The sequence below is a fragment of the Panthera pardus genome, unplaced genomic scaffold (assembly GCF_024362965.1).
Source record: "Panthera pardus isolate Hobbes unplaced genomic scaffold, ASM2436296v1 HiC_scaffold_16, whole genome shotgun sequence".
Classification (NCBI taxonomy): Eukaryota; Metazoa; Chordata; class Mammalia; order Carnivora; family Felidae; genus Panthera; species Panthera pardus.
The window spans coordinates 46,078,019-46,103,389 of NW_026526721.1; the positions used below are offsets into that span (position 1 = coordinate 46,078,019).

The 25,371-nt window shown below is 39.3% G+C and overlaps 1 long non-coding RNA gene across 1 annotated transcript in view; it reads right to left on the reverse strand.

The window, feature by feature from the left end:
• Nucleotides 1-1,051: 1,051 nt before the first annotated feature.
• LOC109266297 (uncharacterized) overlaps nucleotides 1,052-25,371 on the reverse strand; it is a 31,157-nt gene continuing 6,837 nt past the window's right edge. Inside the window, exons 2-3 of the long non-coding RNA XR_008422440.1 lie at nucleotides 15,083-15,710; nucleotides 1,052-1,486 (exon numbers count right to left, since the gene is read on the reverse strand). This is a non-coding gene — a long non-coding RNA (uncharacterized LOC109266297). The remainder of the gene's footprint in view (nucleotides 1,487-15,082; nucleotides 15,711-25,371) is intronic.

The following is a 25,371-nucleotide window of genomic DNA, read 5'->3' on the forward strand; positions in this document are numbered from 1 at the left end:
TTGTATAAATGACTTCCTAATTTTAATAAGGATTTCCAAAAGGAGTTTAAAAAAAAACATAGTGGTTTCTCAAATTAGTAACATTATAAACTGCCCCCAACATTTGAAACTTGATTTACATTTACTTTAATTAAGAAATAATATTTCCATGCAGCATTTTTCAGAGGGGCAGTTAAGAATGTTCTGAAGTAAAATGATAATAAGGTCAATAACTGAATGACCACAATCAAGAAGAAAAGGAAACATAGTTTTTAAGAATAAGAAAGCATAGTGTTCCAACATTAAACCTGCTATTTATTTTCTAAATATATATTTTTTGAGCGTAATTACCTCAGCTTGCTTTATTTAGGAAGGATATTAAAATGTTAACAATAGTTGTTGTAGGTAGTAGAACCAAGGACAGATTCATTTTTAATTTTAAATATTTTTATGAATGTTATCCATTTTTTATAATGAATATGTATTTCTTAAAGTTTAAAATAAGGGATGCTGAAAGAAATGTCATATGTGGCATAAAGCATATATTAATATTTCAGCACTATTTTACCTCTTCCTCTAAAGTCAGAATAGGATTTTTTTAAATGTCATGCTCAGTTTTAAGTTTAATATCCATAACTTTCAGATGATTTAACTTTAGACAAAGCCTCAATAAATTAAAATTCAACCAAATCATATTTGTTCTCATATCAAATGCAGCAAGTCATTATTTGGTTCAAAGCTTCTAATTTACTTTTACTAAATTGGCTTGTCCGTTAAGTCAAAGGTCAGGCCAGGTTGTGTGTATAGATGCAGTTCTTTATCTTATTTTAAAATATTTCAACTTTTCAATCAAGTGCAAATTAGAATTGGTTGGATAATAGTTGACTGTGAGTTATACCATTTATTCCAAATGCTCAATTGAAAAGTATTTGCAAATAACATATTTCTTGAAAATACCTCCAAATGAAAGATTTCTAAAATAAAAGGAAGGATTTTTTAATTTGAGCAATCATATGAGGAAGAATGTTGGTTTTTAACGTCTTTCTCTGTCATGTGGATTTATCTACAAACTTTTCTAGCATTGAGGCTGTGTAAACATTGTTTGCTAAGTTCTCAAGGAAGCCGAACCACCAGCCTGACATCAATTTTCCATTGTAACAGTACAGTTCTGTTACCAAGAAAAATGCATAGGGCGGATGAATTGTAACAGGTATCTATGGTTCTCATTGCAATGATTTTTAAAAATGGAGCTTAAGAATGAGACCCATGTTTATGGAGTATTCATTTAGTACCAAGGAACTGTTAAATGGTTCACATATGTTATCACACTTAATTTAATCCATAAACCAACCTGTGAAAAAAAACTTATCCAGTCCTCCTTCCTTTTCTCTCTTTTTCCACAGTGGTCAGATCTTCCTTTCAGTCTGAAACTTTCTCCCCAGCTTCTCTAGCTTCTTCTCTCAATAAATCTTTCCTACTCCTGTCTTGAGGTCTGTTTCTCTGCAAACTTGAACACATAAAGAGAAAAAAATTTTTTTTCTGACAATATAAATTTTCTAGAGTTAAAGAACCCTTTGGAAAATGCTTTCTCTCAGACATGTCAAAGATGGAGCATGCTATGCTTTGGAGTAACAAGTGTTTTGTGCATTTTCATACTGCTGAAGTCATATATTTAGCCGAGAATTCTAAAAATGTGCCTCTGAGAAGTATCTTGATTAGCTGTCTTAAGAAAAGCCCTTGATGGGGGTGCCTGGATGGCTCAGTCGGTTAAGCGTCTGATTTCAGCTCAAGTCATGATCTCACAGTCTATGATTTCACAGTCCATGAGTTCAAGCCCTGCCTTGGGTTCTGTCCTGACAGCTCAGAACCTGGAGCCCGCTTTGGATTCTGTGTCCCCCGCTCTCTGCCCCCCCCACTTGTTCTCTCTCTCTCTCTCTCCCCCCCAAAAAACAAATAAACATTTACTAAAAAAAAACATTTAAGGTGTCGATGACACCTTAGGTAATAATTCTCACCACTATAGTGATGGTTACTATTGTAGCCATTATTAGATTTTATCTATTTGCACCTTTCTACTATTTCCAACCTTTCACCCACATCCCTAGAAAACTAAAATGAGGAATGCCTTCAAATAATGGAGTAAAAAAACATGGTGCGAGGTGATGGAAAACATAAAGGCTTTAGAATTAGCAAACTTTGTTTTGGAAACCACAACAACAAACCACTGGTGAAGTCTGTGTGAACTGCACACGTTATTGACATTCTCTGCCTCAATTTTCTCACCTGTGAAATGAAGGTAACACTATGTTCCTTGGGGTTATTGAGCATTAAATAAATGAGCAAACTTATGAAGGTCATGAGAGTAATGTTTGTTTTGTCTTTAAATTCTTTATTAATCCTGTATGCACAGATACAAATACATATATATTGTAAAAACAAATTTTAATTTAAAATAATTTAATTGTGGAGACTTAAGATTTATGAAGATGTTTTTGCAGTATATATATATACATATATGTGTGTGTGTGTGTGTATATATATATATATATATATATATACCATTAAATATTAGGCAGACTGTATACATATCCAAACATGCAGACCCCCAAAAACACGGTCCTCACTCATGGTTAATAAATTTACTGTGGCGTCTGGGCAGCAAATTTTATAAATTATGTTTTAAAGCTATTTTATTCAAAGCATTATAATACATTTATTATTTAGTTCTAGCTATTGCCATAACAGAAAATACCTTTAAAGGGATAAGATGATCAGTCCTAATCCCTGTGACTATGTATTTTCTTAGCAGTCTCTGTATGATTTTCATCTGGTTTAATTAACACAGATGTGTGTATACCTATAAATCTATCAGAAATTATGTATAAAGAAGGAGGGAGCGACCTAAGGCTCCACCAAACCAGGATAGCTTTTTGCTCTGAAGATGAAATAAAATATTGGCTGTTGTCAAAAAGTTCTCTCTTTGAAAGTCAAAACCTTTCTCAGCTTTGATATTTTTGATGTCTTAAAGTACAGGGGGGAAAAAAATCTACAAAGATAGGTCTGCAAATATTTTAAATGATCCTCAGTCTAAAAATTCAAAATATCACAAATATTTTAGGCATGTCTCTATGCAGAAAAAAACAGGAAATATATACAATACTCTTCTCTCTTGCCTGCAGTTCTGGTGACTATAAACAACACTGCCCTCTGGAATAATTAACTCTGTTTGGGGGCAAGGGATTGGGGGAGGGGGGACGTAGAAGGGATGAGGAAGAGGATATGAAATGGGAAAAAGGATCATCATTGTTGCTGATTTTCCATTTATTTTAGGAAAATATTCCTTCCTTGTGGTTTTTTGTATCTGAGATGACTAGCCAGTTGAGGACCTAAGAGGTTGGGAAGGCTTCTCAGGACGGTTAGAGCAGGCAGGCGAAGCCCTGGAGAAAAACTCACGTTCTCAAACTGCACATCAGCTCTGCCCTTGACGGCACTGACCCATGGGAGAGGGAATGGCCTGGGCGGCTCCTCCCTCTCGATCCCTCCCCTTGGGTGACCCTAATGAACCATCTTTAGGTGAATGCACAGCTTCCATCTCAACTCTGATTTTTCTTTAGCCATTTCTGTTTTTGTACCTCTCTGCCTTCTGTTGAGGCCAAAGCAACATTAATGGTTTTTAACATGTTAGATGGTAGTTTCCCCCCTTGTTTTACCAAAAAACACAGAAAATGAGAAACAAGAACCCTCTCAGGGTCTTTAGAAATAGCACATCTGAAAATTTCAACATAAAGATCTAGTTAAATTCAGACTTAAATTCAGTTAAATTCAATGTGCCAAGTTTTAGATGACAATTTGGTTCTCTGCATTTTAAAATGCATAACTGTTTACAATATTCTATTTAATGCAGACATGTCACAATGTGCATGATAGATAAAATTAAAGGCTTATTTATATATATTTTTACAGAATATAACACAAACATTGCTGTCAAAGGAGTTGTAAAATCATCTAATGTGACTCACTCATTTTTCAAATAAGGAAATTAAGTGAAGAATCTTATTCAGAAACAAAACTTTTTTTTTGGTATTTTTTTAAAGTCATTGAGCTAGGACACATGGACATAATTATAAACATCATTAAATTAAGATAACGATATATTTTTATTTCAGCTAATAAAGTGCTACTGCCCTGAGTCCTCTGAGTGCCTACCTATCAAAACCTTCTGACATCTTCCTCAAAAGCTCCTGGACCCTTCAACATTAAGCAACTAAAAGGTTAACCCTTTATAAGCAAGAGGCCTTTGGGAGCCAGGCACCCCCCCTGGCGAGAGTGTCTTTTCAGACTGGCTGGTGCCCAAGAGGGTGCAGGCTGTTAACAGTTTTGAGTATTGTCCCTGCATGCAGCCAATGACAGCAACTTAAATTCCCAGCTGTACTGGACATTTGTTGGTTGACCTAGCATGCATTCTCACACTCCCCTTCCACCCCCAGGCAATCATCTATCTCTTCTTCCTCACACAGCTCATGTGTTTTGGTAAAGGTTGAACCCACTCTGAGCTCCATGGAAAAGACTCGATAAACTTCAGGTCCTTGGTACCTTCCATCCTCTGGCCACAGGTATCACAGGGCGAGCATGTGACCGGCCAACCAGGCTATTTGGAATGCTGGGACAACACTGCTCTCTCCCCTCCCAGGCCCTGTTGAAATTTGCAACAACCTTATTAGGAGCAAGAGACCCAGTCTTGGAATGAAATTAACATTGTTGACACTAAAGAGATACAACAGAAAAACTAAGCAGCACAAAGCAAATCAAAATAAACTGAGTCCTTCCTGGCATGGCTGAACTACTAGATCAACCAATGCTGAAGTCCTCCTGAATTTGGACTTCCCAGTCACCTGAGCCTAAGTACTTCTTTTGTTGTTTAAGTTCATCTGAGTTGGGTTTTCTTTTACCTGAAAGTTTATGGGACCTCATATATTAATACACTGGTCCACCAGCAAAGTTTAGCCAAAGGTCTCCAGTATAGCCCTTTAGTTAATTATACCACAAAGTTATGAAACAAAGCAGAATTTCTCAAAATGTGTTCTGAAGAATGGCTAAAATAAAAAATACAAGAAACAAGTGTTGGCAAGGATGTGGAGAAAAAGGAACCCTCTCACACCGTTGATGGAAATGCAAATCGGGGCAACCACTGTGGAAAACTGTATGGAGGTTTCTCAAAAAAAAAAAAAAAAAATAGAACTACTCTATGATCCAGCAAGTACACTACTTGTATTTCCCCAAAGAATACAAAAACATTAATTCAAAGGGATACATGCACCCCTATGTTTATAGCAGCATTATTTGCAATAGCAAACTATGGAAGCAGCCCAAGTGTTCATCAACAAATGAAGGGATAAAGAAGTTGTGATATATTATATATATATATATATATATATATATATATATATATATATATATTACTCAATCATAGAAACAATGAAATCTTGCCATTTGTGATGACATGTATGGAGCTAGAGAGTATCATGCTGAGTAAAATAAGTCAGTTGGAGAAAGACAAATACCATATGATCTTACTTATATGTGGAATTTAAGAAACAAAACAAACAAGCAAAGAAAAAAAAGAGAGGGAGAGAACGAGACAAACCAAGAAACAGAGTCTTAACTGTAGAGAATGAATTGATGATTACTAGAGGGGAGGTAGGTGAGCAGATTGATTCCCTGCCCACGCCGGAGGACCTTGACAGGTTTGTTGACTTTTCTACTTTTCTTTGGGAAGACCTTTAAATCTCTTTAAAAAGCATTAATTCAGAAAACAGAACAACTTCTGTTCTTTCCTTCCCTTCACCATTCACCTACTCACCAGCTGCCAGGGTAAAGGTGGGGTGGGGGTAAGTTTTCCAGATTTTGTAGATAAAAATACAGGATCCCTACTTAATTTAAATCTCAGATGAATAATGAATAATTTTTAATATAAGTATGTCCCAAATATTGCAGAGGATATACTTATAATAAAAAATTGTTGGGGCGCCTGGGTGGCTCAGTCGGTTAAGCGTCCGACTTCGGCTCAGGTCACGATCTCATGGTCTGTGAGTTCAAGCCCCGCATCGGGCTCTGTGCTGACAGCTCAGAGCCTGGAGCCTGCTTCGGATTCTGTGTCTTCCTCTCTCTCTGACTCTCCCCCGTTCATGCTCTGTCTCTCTCTGTCTCAAAAATAAATAAACATTAAAAAAAATTAAAAAAAAATTGTTCATCGTTCATCTGAAATTCAAAATTAACTGAGAATCTTGTATTTTATCTGGCAACCCTAGGTAAGCACAGGGAAAAGAGGTTCCTTTTTTATAGTCCCTACTTTCCTGAGTGCCTTCACATTCCTTGAACAGGGCAAATGGTGAAGATGATTCTTCTGTGCCAACTTGGGAAGTTCTTTGGTCCTAGGGGACATCTCTAGCATCAACTCTCAAGATCTGAAGGATATTCCTCATTCCCTCAGGATGCCCACCCCATGTAGCCCTTAATCTGCCAGCTGTGGGGCCCCACAGCAGTTACAACCCTCTGCATTGTCTCATGGGAAGCAATGAGACATCTTTGCAGCAGCAAGCTCCTAGATTGGCCACCAAAGCGCTAATGAGCCAACTTTTGCATCTACGTTTCGAGGAGGGCATCGACCTCAGTCTGCAGTGTCCCTGAAATACGGGAGCACATATCTCCTCAAGTAGTCACACTGAAGCCACTGGGCTTGGTGATGGAGGCAGCAACTTTCCCCAGGGGAAAAGGTGGGGGCCCCATCGCACAGCTGCTAGTCTTTCCTCAGAAAATCTCACAAAAACCTCCTCCTCTGAAAGGATCCAAAAATTGTGGAATAGGTTCCCAGATATTTTGCTTGTAGAGTCTGTGCAGGGTGACTTAGCAACTCGCTTGAGAATTCAGCATTTACTTTATCTTGATGCCTAGTTGAAATTTCAATTTTACATTCTGTTATATAGGTTTCTTTTCTGGGAGAATTCTCACAACTTTTAATATAGCATACATTATGAGTCTACAAGAAGGGGTGGGAATTTGCAGTGGTTCCCAAATGTTTTTAATTACATAAACTTTTTTTCTTTTTCTTTCTTTCTTTTTTTTTTTTCAGGAGATTTGAATAAAATTGCTGTTTTGTGGCACAGACTTGGGAATGGATTGCCCTAGAACGTATATATTTTGGTGATCAAGAGCAAGATTAAGAGGTCTGAGTCCATATTTGAATTCCAGCTCTTCCACTTACTTACCTTTAGGCCCTGTGCCCCAGTTTCTTTATTTAATTATAGAGAATGATACCTACTTTACTGAGTTGCTGTGGAAGGGAAATTAGTCAAAACATGGCAAAGCCCCTGGAACAGTGCCTGGCACAGAACATGTGCTCAATAAACCTCAGCTGCTATTTGTAGCAACCACATCGGTAGCAGTAAAAGCAGCAGTCCTGGGGCTGCTTAGGTGATCGTTATAAAATGGCAGAGTTTTAAATGCATTGGGACACTGTGTCATTGTGCAAATCCCCAGGTTTCTAATTTTACAGCTATGTAAAGCAAATGTTTCCATACATTTGAATATGGCTAAGTGAATCAAAGTGCCCCGGAGAATCCTTCAAATAATACTACAAAGTTTGTATCCTCTTGTGTTTAGAAATACAAAACTTTTTTGAAATGTCGAGCATCATTTTCACAGAGTTAGAAGATTATATAAGTAGGAATTACGTTTATTGTTATCACTGGGTAATTTTTAGAGAAGAGAAAGGACTTAATCTGAAAGGAAAAGAACATCCTTAGCAACTTCAGGTGAGAATAATGATTGCAATACACAAAGTTGTGTACTGTATAACCAAATTTCTAAACATGTACCATCATTCGGGTCCTGTGATTTTTCACCAGTCGCAGTTCTGCCTGAGGCCACCGTCCCCTGACTGAGCGGTGCCTCCCTTGCATATGAAACTCGGAAAGGGCAGAGAGAAAACACCAAAACCACCAAGCCCAGCCAGCCCACACCTCAAGACCACTCATTTTAGACACATGGCTGTATCTTAGCTTACAGTAAACAGCACAACAAGCAAAGGTGAGCTCTGGATATGCCAGTGAAAAGTCCCAGTCAGAACATTTGGTTCTGAGTAGTGGAGAACCTTTGAGCAATTTCATTCACAGTTTTGACAGACTGTATTGTTATTATTATGAACTGTGCCTACCTGACCCTCAATAAAAATGATGTGTTCAAGTCCTAACCATTAGCACCTTGGGATGTGACCCTATTTGAAGACAGGGTCTTCCCAGGGGTAATCAAGTTAAAATGAGGTCTTTAGGGTGGGCTCTGTTCCAATAGGACTGATGTTCTTACACAAGGGGGAAATCTGGACACAGACATACACAGGGGGAACATGATGGGAAGAGACACAGGGAAAAGATGTTATCTACAAGCCAAGGAATGATGGAAGCTACCAGAAACTGGGACAGAGAATAGAGCAGATCCTTCCCTAGAGACTTTAGGGGGAGCATGGCCCAGCTGACACTCAGCTTTCAGAATTCTGGCCCCCAGCACTGTGAAAGGACACATCTCTATGGTCCTAAGCCACCCAGTTTGTAGTACAGTTACAGCAACCCCAAGAAACTAATACACTGCATGAAAGTATGTCTCTCCCAACATGCTAATGACTAAACATGGCTGTCCTATACTTTTTCCTGCCTGCTGTCAACAGCTCATCAAAGCTCAGGACCTCCCCTCTGAAGTTGGTAGAAATTCCACATAGAAGAAGCCCACACCACATCATGAAGATACAAGGGAGATAAAATTAAACTGGCAAGAATGCCATTTTAGTACTCTCAACTTTTTTTAAGTTTATTTATTTTTGAGAGAGAGAGAGAATGATCTGGGGGGGGGGGGGTTGGTGGGGCAGAGAGAGAGGGAGCCACAGAATCTGAAGCAGGCTCCAGGCTCCGAGCTGTCAGCACATAGCCTGAGTCGGGGCATGAACCCAACAACCACGAGATCTTGACCTGAGCCGAAGTCGGATGCTTAACCAACTGAGCCACGCTGGCATCCCTCAACTTTTATTTCAAATGGTTAAGAGAGTATCTCTTTTACTGCAGGGGTCACAGGTATATTCTTCTGAGGTTGCCACATTTAAAAAGAAAACATTAGTGTTAGAAACCAGCCATGTTACATACGAATACAGGCATGCCTCAGACATACTACAGGTTTGGTTCCAGACCACTGAAATAAAGCATGTATTGCAATACAGCCAAGTATATTTTTGGTTTCCCAGTGCATATAAAAGTTACATTTACACTATACTATAGTTTATTAAGTACACAAAGCACTATGTCTAAAAAATAATATAATACTATAAATTAGAAAATACTTCATTGCTAAAAAAAAAAGCGAACCATCATCTAAGCTTTCAACAAGTCATAATCGCTAATCACAAACCATAACAAATACAATAATAATGAAAAAATTTGAAATATTGCCAGTACAACCAAGATGTAACACAGAGACATGAAGTGAACAAATGCTGTTTGCAAAAAATGGCACTGAGGGGCGCCTGGGAGGCTCAGTCGGTTAAGCATCTGACTTCAGCTCAGGTCATGATCTCAAGATTCTTGAGTTTAAGCCCTGCATTGGGCTCTGTGCTGACAGCTCAGAGCCTGGAGCCTGCTTCGGATTCTGTGTCTCCCTCTCTCTCTGCCCCTCCCTTGCTTGTGCTCTGTCTCTCCAAAAATAAACATTAAAAATTTTAAAATAAAAAAAAAATGGCGCTGATAGACTTGTCCATCACAGAGTTGTCACAAACTGAAGGTTTGTAAAAAAGAAAAAAAAAAAAAGCAGTATCTGTGACGTGCAATAAAGTGGCACACAATAAGATGAGGGGTGCCTCTAAATTTTAATTATAATGTATAAATCCTGGGATCCAAGGAATGATAGCAAAGCTGCAGCCTTTACCAGCATGACTCCATTCCCAGTAACTAACAGGTAGAAGGTTGAGCTGGCTCGGCCCTGAACTGGCCAGCCTCTGAGCCACCCTGGTGCCCTCACTCACTGGGCAAGGCTAAAGCAAAGCAGAGGGAAGAAGTGAGCTACTTTTACGGGCTACCTGCCTCAGCATGACCTGACTGACCTCTGGCTATCTGCTGAAAATGTCTTCCCTATAAAAAAAAAAAAAAAATGGCAGAAATTTTTGGTGGCTGCATTGTTGTAAGATTCCTGGTAAAGCACATTCCTCAAAGCACACCTCAGAAAATTCTCACAGGAGTTAAAAACATTTTCCCTTTTCCTCTATTGTTCTCTTCTCTTCATTCTTCTTGCAAAACATCCTACAGAGGACTTTACTCCTCAGGCCTGTAATCAGAGTAGGGGCACATGTCAAGTCCAAGGTCTCTGGACAGAAAGATTAGACCAAAGAAAATAAGGCTGTAAATGTCATGGGATCTGACACTCGCAACAAACAGTAGCTATGGAGCTTTTGCATGAGGACTTCACCATCTGGTTTCAGAGACCTCAGTTTCCTATGCATGAAGGGAGGAAATTGTACTGCATGGCTTCCTATGACCCTTGCACCTTGAAAATCCTATGATTTTGATTCCTTATTCACAAAAGAGTAGGGTATGGGGTGCCCAGGTGACTCAGTCCGTTCAGCGTTCAACTCTTGATTTCAGCTTGGGTCATGATCTCACGGTTCATGAGCTAGAGCCCCAAATCAGGCTTCTCCACATTGACAGTGCAGAGCCTGCTTGGGATTCTCTCTCCCCACTCTCTCTGCCCCTCCCCACTCATGCTATCTCTTTCTCTGTCTCTCTCAAAATAAATAAACTTTAAAAAAAAAAAAAAAAAAGAGGAAGGTATGGATGCTGCAATTACCACGTCTTGGTAATCCTGGCAATATTTCAAATGTTTTCATTATTATCGTGTTTGTTATCATTATTCGTGATTAGCGATCTCACGCTTTAGATTAATTTTTAAAAGAAAAAAAGAAGCAGCGTCACTAAAAAGATGGAGACATTACCAAAAGAGAGTAGAAGGATTTTGTGGTAGATTCCTAAGGGAAGTGTTACAACATGAAATGATCCTGCAGGGAAATAGCTAAGACTTGCCAAGTGCAAGAGACCAAGCCATTCCCAGGGAGTGGGTCCCACCGGGCAAGCAGAGACCTTCGTATCTCTCCCTCTTTCTGGCTCACTTTCCGCACTTCACATTCCCTCAGATTTGAGGGCAAAGCCCTGCTACAATGAGTGGAATATAGACTCTTTCCATCTCTGTCTTTCTCTCTCACTCTCCAGATGAAACAAAACTCTTACTTCACACTGAAGATACCTCTTATAGTCTTGCATGAGATCAGGTGATGTATCAGGCTCCCAGGAAGCGAGAGATGGCTTGCCAAAATTACAATAATTCAAGGGGGTTTAATAAGGACGATAACAAGGATAGCGCAGGTAGCCCAGATTGGTGACAACAGAGCTTGTATCTGTGTTCCAAAGGAAGCCGTCGGGGAGGAATTGCGAACCCGGAAGGAAGAGTGGTTCAGACCGGAGGCTGCCAGCCTGAAGCAACAGTGAAGGGAGGGAGCCAAGGGAATAAATACGTTGGAAGCCAATATAGGCATGTTGAAAACATTTCAATCCTTGCCAGTTGAAGTACTTCCTGAAATAATTCTCTTAATGTCCCCAATCTGGTAAAAATGTATCCTTACTGAGGAAAAAGCCAGAGGTAGAAAATTTTTGTGCCAAAGCAATGCAGAATTTTTGGTATGGGATAGATATAAGTAGGCGAATCTGAAATGATTCCTTACTCCCAGAATAAGCTCTTCTACCTGAGATTAAAAACTCGTCAAAAAAAAAAAAAAAGTTCTAAAAGTTTGCTACTTGTTATTCTTCATAATTAAGTAAAAGAGCGACTGTTTTTTTTCCTTTGGATACACTCAATCTGAATACAATTAACCAATGATTGATAACAGGGGGAAGTGACCCTTGAGCCTTCTCTTAAATATCCAGCATTTGTTTCAGAAGGCCATTGGGATCCCACTTGTACAGTCTTAGCATAGAGCTAGTTCTGTCCGAGAATCTTCCTGTGTGTTGGATCTATTTTAATTGCATTTCAACCCCCCTCCCAGAGCATAAGCCAAATTCTCTGCAGTGTCTAACCTAGGGTAGCAAATATATGGCAAAGGGTTTCCACTTTTCACTCCCATACTCACAAGAGATGTGACTAATCAACCGTTTCTAGTTCCTGGAAACTGAAATATGATAGTGACTCTGTCAACAAATTCTCTGTTAACCAAAGGAATTAGCTTCTGCATCCTTCCTCTTTTAGTCCCTTCAGGCTTTTCAAAATGGTATTAGTACCTACTACAAAAGCCTTGTTACAGCCTATTGCAATGAGTCATTACTACATAATAATTGCTTACTCCCCTACAATTAACCTTCTGTTGACATGGCTCATAAATTATGCTTCTCTTTCTTATCTTCTGTTAATCTTGTAACATCTCTGGGGGTAAGGAGTAATCCTAACTAATTAACATTTATTCTTCAGGTGAGCCATGCTATAAAGACTCCAGTAAACAATTTGTTTTCTTACCGGTTTGTCATTTACAACCCAAGCCAAAATTCTTCCACTTCAGAATAAAACCAGAGTTTAATTAAAGCAAGGAGAACATCAGCTTAGGGGGATATAGCATTCCTTCTCTGTCTTATGCTTTAAGATCCATCAGATGAAATCCTGAAATACCAACGTTGCAGTGGGGGGATGAGGAAGCTTTCCTGATGCTGAAGACAGGTAATTTTTAAGGTAATGCAAGACACTTAAAAAGCTTGTTATATACAATAAATAGGTAATAAATATAAACCAAGATTAGCTTCAAGGAAATGTAGATAATTACATGAGGATTTACTTTATGGTCCATTCATTTGTTCAACAAATGTTAATCATTACCAAACCAAACATTTGGTACTGCATATTCCTTCCTAAACTTTCGAAGTTGCCAGAAGGACAACTACCAGGTAACTTCACATACTACCCCTGGATCAGTCTGAAACAGGTGGGATTAGCGTGGCTAGATCATAGATCTGGCCCCATTTGGCCTTTCCTATAATCTTGCAGCATTTCTATTATAGATATTGATTTACTCAAACATATAAGAATAATCCTACTTAATCCAAACCCTTTGATCTGAGGGATTATAAAGAATATGTATAAACAGACAAAAATAAACATTCCAACTGAAGTCCTATCTGTTCATCTGATTAAAATTCTATTTTTTTGAAAGATGGATGCTTTGGTCAAATAGTTGACTTTTCTATCCTGTATAAAGGGCTAAATCAGTTTCTCTCATATCAAAAGTTTCCTTTTCCACCAACTTTATTCGCTGTCCTGCTGCCCAAAGTCCTGGGTCTAAAGATACCAGTCTGATACCACGCAATCCGATGATAATACACTGAATGCTTGCCAACAAGAAAGAATGCTCAAGGAATACAATGATTAGTGACTAAATCATTTTAAAATGCTATTGGTTTCCTTTGTGTCTAGAGGATATACACCCAGGAACAATAATAAAAGTTCAAAAAAGCCAAAATCCTTCTTCCCCCTTTCACCACATAAATTAACCTCCTCCTTTATAAACAAGTGATTATTTACAAAGTTGGTTAAAAGGAGTTTAGATTTAGGTTTCATTTAGAATTTCTCAGCCACACATTTCATTTTTCTCCTATTATTTAAAAATTATTTTATTGCACATGATATTCCAAGTACTTAAACTTTGGTGTGAGTTTTTAAAAACGTAGTTAGAAAAACAACAGAGGGGAAAACGTGGCACCGGTTATGAAAACGTTCTTGAAACCAAATTTATCTCAGGAAGAAAGGAAAACCAACAATGCAGCTTAAGCAAAAAGATTTTTCTAATATTGTACTTGTTGACTCTGGGGTGACTGACAGAAGAATAAACACATCCACCCTTTTCTACTATTCAAAACACCTTCCCTTTTAAACACATAATGCAGAATCTTACCTTACAGGGGATGATCACAGGCTACTATATTACAGCTCTTTTATTCAAACTAAAAACCATATCTTGGTGCATATAAAAAGTTAAATCAAATCCAGACAGCCAGATAAGAGACAAATAGAGAAAAAAGAAGGAAACCAGATGTTTCTGAAGGCTTTTTTTTTTTTTTTTTAAAAAAACCTCTTTGGCTCCAGCTAAGGTTGAGGTTAGCCTGAGCATTGCGTGCCATTCTTGAAGGACCCTAGGGCTGACTCATTTATTTTATCATTTCTTGTGAAAATGAGAGGTGGCAGCCATCACTGAAGAGTGAAGGGTGACTTGGTGACTGATCTCTTTACTAAAATGAGGAAAGCAATCACACGCGATGTTCAAAATCTCCCCACTCCCAGAGAAACCCAGCAGCTTTATAGAAAGGAAGTTATTTCTATCTAAGAAGACAGGTGGCAACTGAAAATACAAATGAAGAAAAGAAGAATAAACATCTTTTTCAGATATGTATCAGCAGTTACAAATAATGAATATTATTCCAGTTTTCTTACCTGCATATTGCAAGTCAAAATAGACTTGATCACTGTGTTTTTAAAGTTCTATCTTTTTAAAGTTCCCTTTCTAAATGCATCACTTCACTCTTAACTGTCCAAAGGACCCGTTAGAGTCTACTTCCTCTAAAACAGGTGCAATTTTGATAGAATAGTGGGGGCAAAGGCCACCCGCCCACCCAGAGTGTTGAGGAACAAGCATGGGCACAGTGAGCAGAGGAAGGTAGGAAGTGATAAGTGTCCTAAGAGAAGTCATGGCAAGGTCAAAGTTCCTTCTCTCCTGGGGCAGTGGGGCTGGACTTTTGATTGAGCTGAGCTGCAGGGACAGACACTAATGTGTTTCCCTGTGGATCTGGAAAGGAAACAGCAAGAACAACCTGGTTGAGCACTTAACTGGAGTGGGAGAGACAGACACTTTTTTTTTAAGTTATTTATTTGAGAGAGAGAGAGAGAGAGAGCACAAGCTGGAGAGGTCAGAGAGAAGGAGCAACAGAATCCCAAGCAGGCTCTGCACCATCAGCACAGAGCCCAAGGTGGGGCTTGAACTCACCAACCGTGAGATCGTTAGGGAGCTGAGATGAAGAGTTGGATGTTTAACAGGACTTCACCACCCAGGCACCCCTGGGACAGACACTTTTCTGAATACTTTACAAGAATATCAATTTTAATCCTTAACACAACCTGGAGAAGTAAATATTGTTATCCCAGTTTTAGAGATGAGGAAGTTGAGACACCGAGTTGAAGGAGAAGGAGAGTAAAACTCCGACATCCAGGCAGACTCATCCCATCGCCATTCTGCAGTCTCGATGTTTCAAAACCACACCTGCGTTCTATGTGACTAATCAACATTTTTGTATTACTTCAACTAATGAAGCACATTCTCTTATATTATCTCAATTTATCTTCATTAAAGCACTGAAAAGATGCTCTTGTTAGTAAGCTTGTTACTCGGGTGAGAAAAATGAGTCTCAAGTTCATCCAGGAAATGGTAGAGCCCCGACCAGAAAACAAATTTTGTGCCCTCAATTCTTCTGCTCTTTCAGTCTAGCCTCTTGCCTTTCATCTCTGCTCCCCTCCTCTCCTTCTGATTCATGGGAAGGCTGTGATGTCTGTAAATTCCCACATCCACCTGCAGCCAAAATTGAAGCTTTAGTCCATCAGCTTTCCAGCTTCAATTCCTGTTAAACCATAAAGGCCCTTATGAGAAGGGGCACTTTAATCTTTCATCAGCCATTTGCACTTCAGTGAGACCAAGGGTCTGACCAGGGTGAGACCAAGGGTAAACATTTTAATGTTTATTAATTTTTGAGAGAGAGACAGAGCACGAGCAGAAGAGGGTCAGAGAAAGAGGGAGACACAGAATCAGAAGCAGGCTCCAGGCTCTCAGCCATCAGCACAGAGCTCATTGCAGGGCTCAAACTCATGAGCTGTGAGACCATGACCTGAGCTGAAGCCAGCTGCTTAACCGACTGAGCCACCCAAGTGCCCTTGAGATCAGGTTTTCTTTAATAAACGTTACTTCTTAGAGCAGTCTTGAATTCACAGCAAAATTGAAGGGAAGGTACAGAGATTTCCCATATGCCCCTTGCCCCTATACATGTACAGCCTCCCCCATCATTAATATCCCCTGCTAAAGCAGAACATTCATTAGAATTGATGGATGTACAGTAACACTTCATTATCACTCCAAATCCATAGTTCAAATCAGGAATCACTCTTGGTGTTGCATATTTTATGGGTTTGGATGAATGCATGATGGCGTGTGTCCCCAACTACATTATCACACGGAATAGTCTCACTGCCCTAACAATAGTTTGTGTTCTGCCTATTCATCCCTCCCTCCACCGTAATTCCTGGAAACCATTGATCTTATTTCTTTCTAAAATCAGGTTTTCATAGGAATAGATGAGCATAAAAACAACACAAAGGAACAAAAAACACAAAAATGAGGGCATTTAGTACCTAAGGTATACAGGGTGATGTGGGTCGGGAAATTGAAGATCTAAAGATTAACAAACTCTAGCAACCTTATAAGTGAGGTAGATACACACCTCTCTCTGCCTCACCCCTGCCCACATCTTACTGAGACTCGCCTCATTCAAACTTTTTAGCCATGAAAACCTATGTTGAAACAATATCTTACATTTATATACATAGAATATTAACTAAAAATGTGATTGTTAAGAGTTTGTTAGAATGAAAGTTTAACTATTTTAATAAAAGTTATATTGTTACATGTACCTCAGTATCAACTTCTGCTGGCAGCATTGGATCTATTCTTTTTAAATTTTTATTTATTGTATGGCATTGAAAAAATCCAATTCATAATAATAAATATCTGCAAATGGTTCTTTTTTAAAAATTTTTTACTGTTTATTTATTTTTGAAAGAGTGAGAGGGAGAGACAGAGCATGAGCAAGGGAGGGGCCAAGAGAGCAGGCGACACAGAATCCAAAACAGACTCCAGGCTCAGGTCTGACAGCAGAGAGCCCAATGCAAGGCTTGAACTCACGAACTGTGAGATCATGACCTAGGCTGAAGTCTATGCTTAACCAACTGAGCCACCCAGGCACCCCTGCAAGTGATTCTTTCAAAGAACTCAACTTGCAGTCTCGGACTATTTCCATTAAGCTGAATCAGAACTTTTAAAGAGCACTAATTTCTTGCATTCTTTAGTGTAAATACAAAAGTCTGACACATATCTAAAATGCACAGTTAACATTAACACCATCTGTATAAAAATATCAAAATATGACCAAGTTATGTGCTCAATTGCTTCTATCTGAGTACTGATGTATGAGGAAAACAGTCACCAAAAGGCATTCCTGGGTCTTGCCAGGACCACAATCATGTAAGCATTATCATGGTATACTTAGCGGTGTGCATTTATAGGCTTAAATCTTGCAAATGTGAAGCTATAAACTTTTTTAAACAAATCTCTTATCTGCAAGAGCAATGTATGAGCAGAGCCAGGGTAAACTCTGAAAGAAAAGACCATTAAAGAGGACTAGCCTTGCCAGATATTAGAAGATATTATAAAGCTCTAGTGATTAAACTGTGTGTTGAAATAGACAACCAATGAAAGAGAACAGGGTACAGAAATATATATATGAGATATGAATATGATAAAGTTGAGCACTTCAGTATAAAAAAAATGACTTTACCATTTCTTGGGGGAAAAAGCCATATGGAAAACAACAAAAAAAGAACCTGGATCTCTCTCCTCCCTTATGTCAAAATACATTTCTGGTGCAGTGATGTGCTAGACCTGGCATATACCAGCTGGCAGGAGCCCATTGCGCACATCTTTTCCTAACTAACTCTGTGTTCAGTTCACATTGATAGCTGATAATTGAGCAGGATGGGAATGTTTACACTTCAGTAATTGGCAAATACTACAGATCAGGGCTGCTGTTGTTTTTGTGTTTTGAGACCCAATTTTCCAGTCACCACTGCTGGTAGAAAAAAATCATACAAGATACGAACCAGAAGATAACATGAAGATTTTTCTTTTTACAACCTTAGAGGTGGTAGAGAAAGTTTTTTATACAATCCAAAATATTTTTTAAAAGATACACTGACAAAAAGCAAAAACCTACTCTGAAAAAATTCTATAAGTCATGTTAAAATTTAAATGTCAAAAGAGGGAAAAATAAACACACATATAAAAAAGGGCTCATTTTCTTATGCAGAGAGCTCTAACAAATTAATGAGGAAAAGCTGAGCAATTTAATATGAAGATGACAGACAGCAATTGACAGTTAACAGAAACATAAATATAAATGGCTAATAGGTACATGAAAAACATGTATAATGCGACCTCATGCATAATGCGAAATCCAAAATGAAAAACATATATATATATTTTAATCTATAAAATGGCAAAAATCTAGTGTACGCTGTGATGTTGAGGGTAGAAGTGATGTAGCCCATTCATTCACTGTGGGACATTGTTAAATTAAATTTAACATTATTAAGTAAAATTTACAATTCACACTCTTTCCAACTCAGTAATTTTACATCTAGGAATTTGTTTTATAGGCTTTCACAGTCTCATAAAAATGAGCAGATGTGGATGACTGTTACGGTTCTGTGTGTGTAGTAGTTACCTATTACTACATAAGAAATGCCCCCAAGACTGAAAAGCTTGAAGTCATGTTAAACATTATTATCTTATACAATTTCTGTGTCTCAGGAGTTGGAAAGCTGCTTAGCTGGGGGAGTATTTTTCAGGAGATTGTAGTCAAGGTGTGGGCAGAGGTGTCTGAAGGTCATTGACTGGGGCTGGAAGAGCCAGTTCCAGTGTGACTCACTCATATGGCTGACAAGTTGAAGGAAGCCTCAGTTCCTCACCCCCCAGACCTAAGTCGGATTACTGGAGTGTCCCCATGACACGGTAACTGGCTTCTACCAGACTGAGTGACCCATGAGAGAACAAGGCAGAAGTCCCAATGCATTTTATAACCTACTCCCGGAAGTAATACATCACCATATCCATAATATCTTCTTGTTACACAGGTTAACCCAATCCAGTGAGGGATGAGAATATACCAAGGGCATGAATATCAGTGGATGAAAGACACTGGAGGCCATATTTTGAGGCTGATCTCAACAGCCACTAATAAGGTGCAGGTTAAATAAATTTCCTAACTTAATGAAATGTCGTAGAACCTTTGAAAAGAAGGAAGCGGGAGCAGCCTACATGCACTGCTATGGGGAAAATGCCCAAATTTGAAGCACACATTTATGTGTTTATAATACGAATCTCTGAGTATTCTTATAAATATAGGCATATATGCACAGTTGCATAATTATATGCATAAGGGTACACAATTTCTGCAACAATTTATAAGGAGTTTTATTAGTGGTTAGTGGTTAAAGATAGGTAACTTTTTTTTATGCACTGGTAATGTTTGAAAAAACATTACTATGCACATATAATACATTCATAATTTTTAAAGCTAGTTTAAAAATATGCTTCACAGATATTTACAGGACAGATAAACAAAGGGAGATATCATTTTAGCCAAGGTCAGATGACAGACTTCCTCCTTACTCTAGCCCTTGCTCAGAGGAGCTGAGGGACAAGCAGGAAAAAACACAACAGGGTTTTCTGAATTGAGGGTTGAGCGCTATGAAGTCTCCCTGATCTCCAGGTCTCCAGACTCTGCAAAACTGGATTACATGAGACAGGAATTATCCCAAAGGAAAAATCTGCTGTGGTCGATTTCTCCCAATTCTGAGGCCACAGAGTCCAATGGAGGGTCTGGCAGCTGAGAACGTGCAGGAATGTCAAGGCTTGCAGTGGGTAGCAGTTACACAGGGTCATTCGACCATGGAAAGCCTCTCAACACCTTAGTGTTAGTGAAACTCAGTGCCCGTGGATTCCTTCATCATCTGCTCCTAGGAAAGCAGGGCATGTGAACCTGGGTCCTAGAAGATCCTCAGGGACTACCACTGCAAGAGTGATCACTCTTGGTGGATTATGATGATGGGGATGTGGACACAGAAAGCCCATGCTCAGTTTATTACGAGGTCCAGCTTGTGTTACAAGGTCAAGAAGAGCTCCGCTGGGTTGAGGGAGAGGACAGCTGAGAACTGTGTGCAGCAAGCATGAGCAAGATAGAGTTATAGATTTTTAAGGAAGCTTCCTAATAGCTTGTATAAAAATGCCAAAAACACAATGATAATAATTATATTATCAGATGCAGCTGATATTTATTGAATGCTGATTATTCATTTACTAATTGTGCCCATTTTAAAGTTTAAAATGCTGAGAATAGGAGAAGCCAAGCGATCTTCCCAAGGATATTACGTAACTTATTTTGGAATTTCAGTTTTAACAAATAATTCAAAAATGTAATTTAAAAACATTTTGAATCGAACATTTTAAAGTTTTATTTATTTATTTTGAGAGAGAGAGAGTGCATGCACAAGGGGGCGGGGGGCAGGCGGGGAGACAATTCCAAGCAGGCTCCACACTGCCAGTGCATAGCCCAATGAGGGGCTCAAGCTCACAAACCATGAGATGATGACCTGAGCAGGGATCAAGAGTCAGATGCTTAACCAGCTGAGCCACCCAGGCACCCTTGAATCAAATATTTTAAAAGTAAGTACTCCCGCTCAAGAAATCTGAAAACTACTGCTTTGCTGATCCAACACTGAACCAGTGAGCAGAATTTACAGAAGGGTAAATTTCTGTTCAGTATAAACTTATTCATAATGGAAGTGTCAATCATGGAAGGACATTTCCTGAGATAGAAAGCTCCCCATGACTGGAAATGTTCAAGCAGAATCGCTACCACCACCTGTTAGGTATCTTCTAGACAAGGGTGAGAAGCACCCCATCGGTTCCTTTCATAGGTAAGCTCTGATGTTACCACTGAGAATAGAGCTTTACATGTTACCCTTCAGGTTGAACTGAGCTGAAGCTGCTGATTGCAGAAGACGTGATTAAATATATTTCCTAAGATTGGGGGGGTTTAGTGATAATAGCAAATACATACAAAGCACTTAATTATATGCCTGGCACTGTTTTAGGTGCTTTACATATATTAACGTACATGATCCTTTCTATCACCCTAATGAAGCATGTGTTATTTACACAGAATTATCTAAGATCCTAACCTCAAAATCTGGCTACCAAATCCATGCTCTTCAACACTGTGATATTGCAGTGAGATAGTTGCAATTTATCCCTACAAAGGGAGAAGAGTTTAGCTAAAACACTGCAGATAAAAGAATAAACAGACACAGGAAGTGGTTTGTTATGTAATAGGGAGTTTCTGTCCATGTTTCTAGTTCTGTCTCCAAATCACAGGTTGATACTTCGAAAAAAATCAGTGCCTCGATATCAGTAACATTCCTTGTTTCTGAATTCAGTACAAGTCAGTTTAACCTAAAATTTTTAACTCAATGGAGAAAAAAAAAGATAAGGAGAAAATCATAAGAATAGCTTAGTAGAATAAGAGACTCTTAAATTAAAACTGAGAACAAACTGAGGGTTGATGGGGGGTGGGAGGGAGAGGAGAGTGGGTGATGGGTATTGAGGAGGGTACTTTTTGGGATGAGCACTGGGTGTTGTATGGAAACCAATTTGACAATAAATTTCATATATTGAAAAATAAAAAAAAATAAAAAAAATAAAAAGAATAGCTTAGTAGAGTGTAAGTTCCCTAGCCTTTTTTTCTTTATTTTTTTTCATAACAATGGGATTTGTTTTCACAGATCAACAACCAGGCACATTTACAGGTCCCTTATTGAATGCAAACCATGGTTAAGTGCTGAAAGTGGCCAACTGTGAGGCAAAGTCTCTCCACTCCACTCGGAGGCGCTTTCCCACCTCAGTGATTCAGAGTCAGACATGGCTCTACACAGGACTCCGTCCTGTGGGGCAAATACTCCCCCCCCCCACCGCCCCACCTCCCCACACCTCAGTTTTTCTCATACATGTAATGGGGATAATAGTACCTGTCTCATAGGAAAATTTCTTTTCTTTTTTTAACGTTTATTCATTTTTGAGAGACAGAGCATGAGCTGGGGAGGGGCAGAGAGAGGGAGACACAGAATCCAAAGCAGGCTCCAGGCTCTGAGCTGTCAGCACAGAGTCCGACGCAGGGCTCAAACTCACACACTGTGAGATCATGACCTGAGCCGAAATCAGATGCCTAACTCACTGAGCCACCCAGGGACCCCTCATAGGAATATTTTAATACTGAGTAACCTCATGTAATTTTAGAACAGTGCCTGGTACACGGTAAATCGCCAATTAGGTTAGCTATTAATGTTAGCTAGTGTGAGGAGAAATAGGGCATTTATTATTATTAATGTTTATTTACTTATTTATTTATTTATGAGAGAGAGAGAGACAGAGCATGAGCAGGGGAGGGGCAGAGAGAGAGGGTGAAGAATGTGAAGAAGACTCCAGGCTCTGAACTGTCATCACAGAGCCCGACGTGGGGCTCGAACTCACGAACGGTGAGGTCATGACCTGAGCCGAAGTTGGATGCTTAACTGACTGAGCCACCCAGGCGCCCCAGAAATAGACCATTTAAATGTACATCTAAGTTTACAAAGACATAAATGATACTGCTGAGCAGTGTGTAAGAATCTGATGAGTTACAGATACTAAGTATGCCTGGGGTCAACATTGGGTGAGATGGATATGGAGAGAGGACTGGGGCTGGCTGTCAGGGTGGGGAGGCTCCTGCAGGGCCAGGAAACCAATTCTTTTGCCCACCTTTGATGTGGCATAGTTTCAAATGCTGTTAGGAGTCTGTGCTGCACACTGGACCATAAGGGAAAGAAACAAAATACAAAGAGAATTAGAAAGTTAAACAACAGATGGGAAACAGTGCTAAATAAAAGAAGACACACAGAGGTTAACATGTTATTTCCTTCTGCAATAAGTAAATAAATATATGTATGTATGTGTGTATATATTTGTATAGATATGTGTATATATACATATACAGTAAAACTTTGGTTTGCAAGCATCATTCGTTCAGAAAACACGCTTGTTATCCAAAGCGCTTGTATATCAAAGCTGATTTCCCCATAAGAAATAACGGAAACTCAGATGATTTGCTCCACAACCCAAAAATATTCATATAAAAATGATTGCAATACTATAATATCATACAAAATAATAAAGAAAATACAAAATAGAAAGAAAAATAAACAAATGAACCTGCACTTACGTTTGAAAACCTTCCTGGCTGGTGTGTGGGAGACAAGAGACAGGAGGGTTATTGTGTAGGATGACTTTCACTATCACTAAGAGAATCACTGCTAAATGGAATCTTTTTCTGCACGGGGGCCAGTATATACGCATACAGCCGCACAGATGTTGACTACAGTACAGTATTGATAAACTCTTGTCATATACTGTATTTAATGTAACTGGCAATAAGGCAGCAGAGGAAAGGGTCTATATCTGCAGGCAGCCTGACCTAGAATGAAGCAGAGCAATCCTAAGCTTACCCTTACATGGAAAAGCAAAGGGCCGTCCATAGGTGCTTTGAAGTGACAAAAAATGCCCTAGTACCAGTTGTGAACACCTTCCAATGTTCTGAAAATTCACTGATTTCTGCCAAACACCACAGACTGAGACCAAGCATCTGATCATGGAAGACGATCATCCACAATCCCCAGAGAGAGAGAAAGAGAGAACCGTTGGGTCAGTTGTGATCATGTGATGTATGGCATCACATACCACTCGTATTGCAAGACACCGCTCATTTATCAAGTTGAAATTTATTAGAAATGTTTGCTTGGCTTGCAGAACAAGTTACGCTCAATCCAAGGTTTTACTGTATATAAGTGTGTTTAATATTTTGATGTATGTGTAAATATATATTACTGAATTGTTTTTCACTTTTCCAGCTAAATTCCTCCTTCAGATGACTCAAATTTCTTAGTTTTAAAACTAACGATTATTTTTGACATTGACTAGAAAAAGTGAAAAGCAATTTACCAAAGCCTCTCTCTGTAAAATCTAAACATGTGTGGGCATTTATAGTTCCCACCTGGAGGGGATTCCTGATGAATCTTATCTACTCTTTCAAGTGTCAACTACTCATTCATCTACTTTTCTACCTTGTCACTTGTTTTAATGAGTTTGGTGTGGTTTTAACTGATTTTCTAGGTACCTAATAATGTTTGGACAACAACCAGGTTACTGAGCTCTTTCCCACACATTATGTCACAGTAATGTTGAGAGGGGCATATTACTCATTCTAGTCTACAGAGTAGGTAACTTGAGAAGACAGTCTATGTGACTTTCCCTAGATCACAAAGGGGTGACTGGTCTGTGTGGGGCTGGATGGTATGGGAATCTTATAAAAGGTTTCAGAAATGGCATTTAAGGGTCCCCTGGTGTCTGGTTAAAAAAGGAAAAGTGGGGGCGATAATACAGAGTCTCTGCTTGTAATTTTGTTGTTGTTGCCATTTATTGGTCTTACTTTGATTTCGTTTTTGATCTGAAAGAAAGCTAAAGGGTTATTTTTTCCTCACAAGCTTCAGAACCCTGCCAGAGAGAGCAACTAATTTCCACAACCCCCTGACTGTGGTCTGGGGTCTCTATTCAGGGGAGCAAGAGGTGTAGTGATGGAACAGAATCCCCCTCCAGCAGCAGGGACACACTGGACTGCTGGGTCCAGGGAAACTCTTGCCAGAACTGCCCCATTGCCTCATCCTCATTAGGGATTAAAGTAAATTATTAAAGCCACAACCCTGTGAACTGGCTGCATTAGCACCTACAGCCTAGGTTGGTAAAGCTACTTCCTACTATGAAACACTTTGGCAGAAGTGGTGGTTCAAGACAGGCCTGTAACAATGTAAGGATTTTTACAAGAGCCTGGGGGGTGGAGGGGTGGGAGGAGGGACATTGGAGGAGAGGTTGGCAGGAAGCCCAAGGTACCCCAGGAGCCTATGCATAAGCAGTCCTTGGCCACCAAAAAGGTGAGGAGCTTTACCCAATCCTGGAAATATGAACTTGTGGCCTGATGGTACTCTTGGAATTGAGTCTCTTTAGTGTAAGATGTCAGAAAATAAGGATTGAGAGAAGCTTCAAGGATTAGGGAAAATGGAAAGGGGGCATGTACAGAGGAAAACAAAGGCAGGTGGAGGGTAAAGGCAAGGAGCAGGCATTAGTGGTATGATGGTTAATTTTATGTGTCTACTTGGCTGTGCCACAGTGCCCACATAGGTGGCCAAAAATTATTCTGGATGTTTCTGTGAGGGTGTTTTCAGTGAGATTGACATTTAAATCAGTGAACTTTGAGCAAAGCAGATTGCCCTCCATAAGGTGGGTGGGCCTCCTACAGTCCTCTTGAGGAG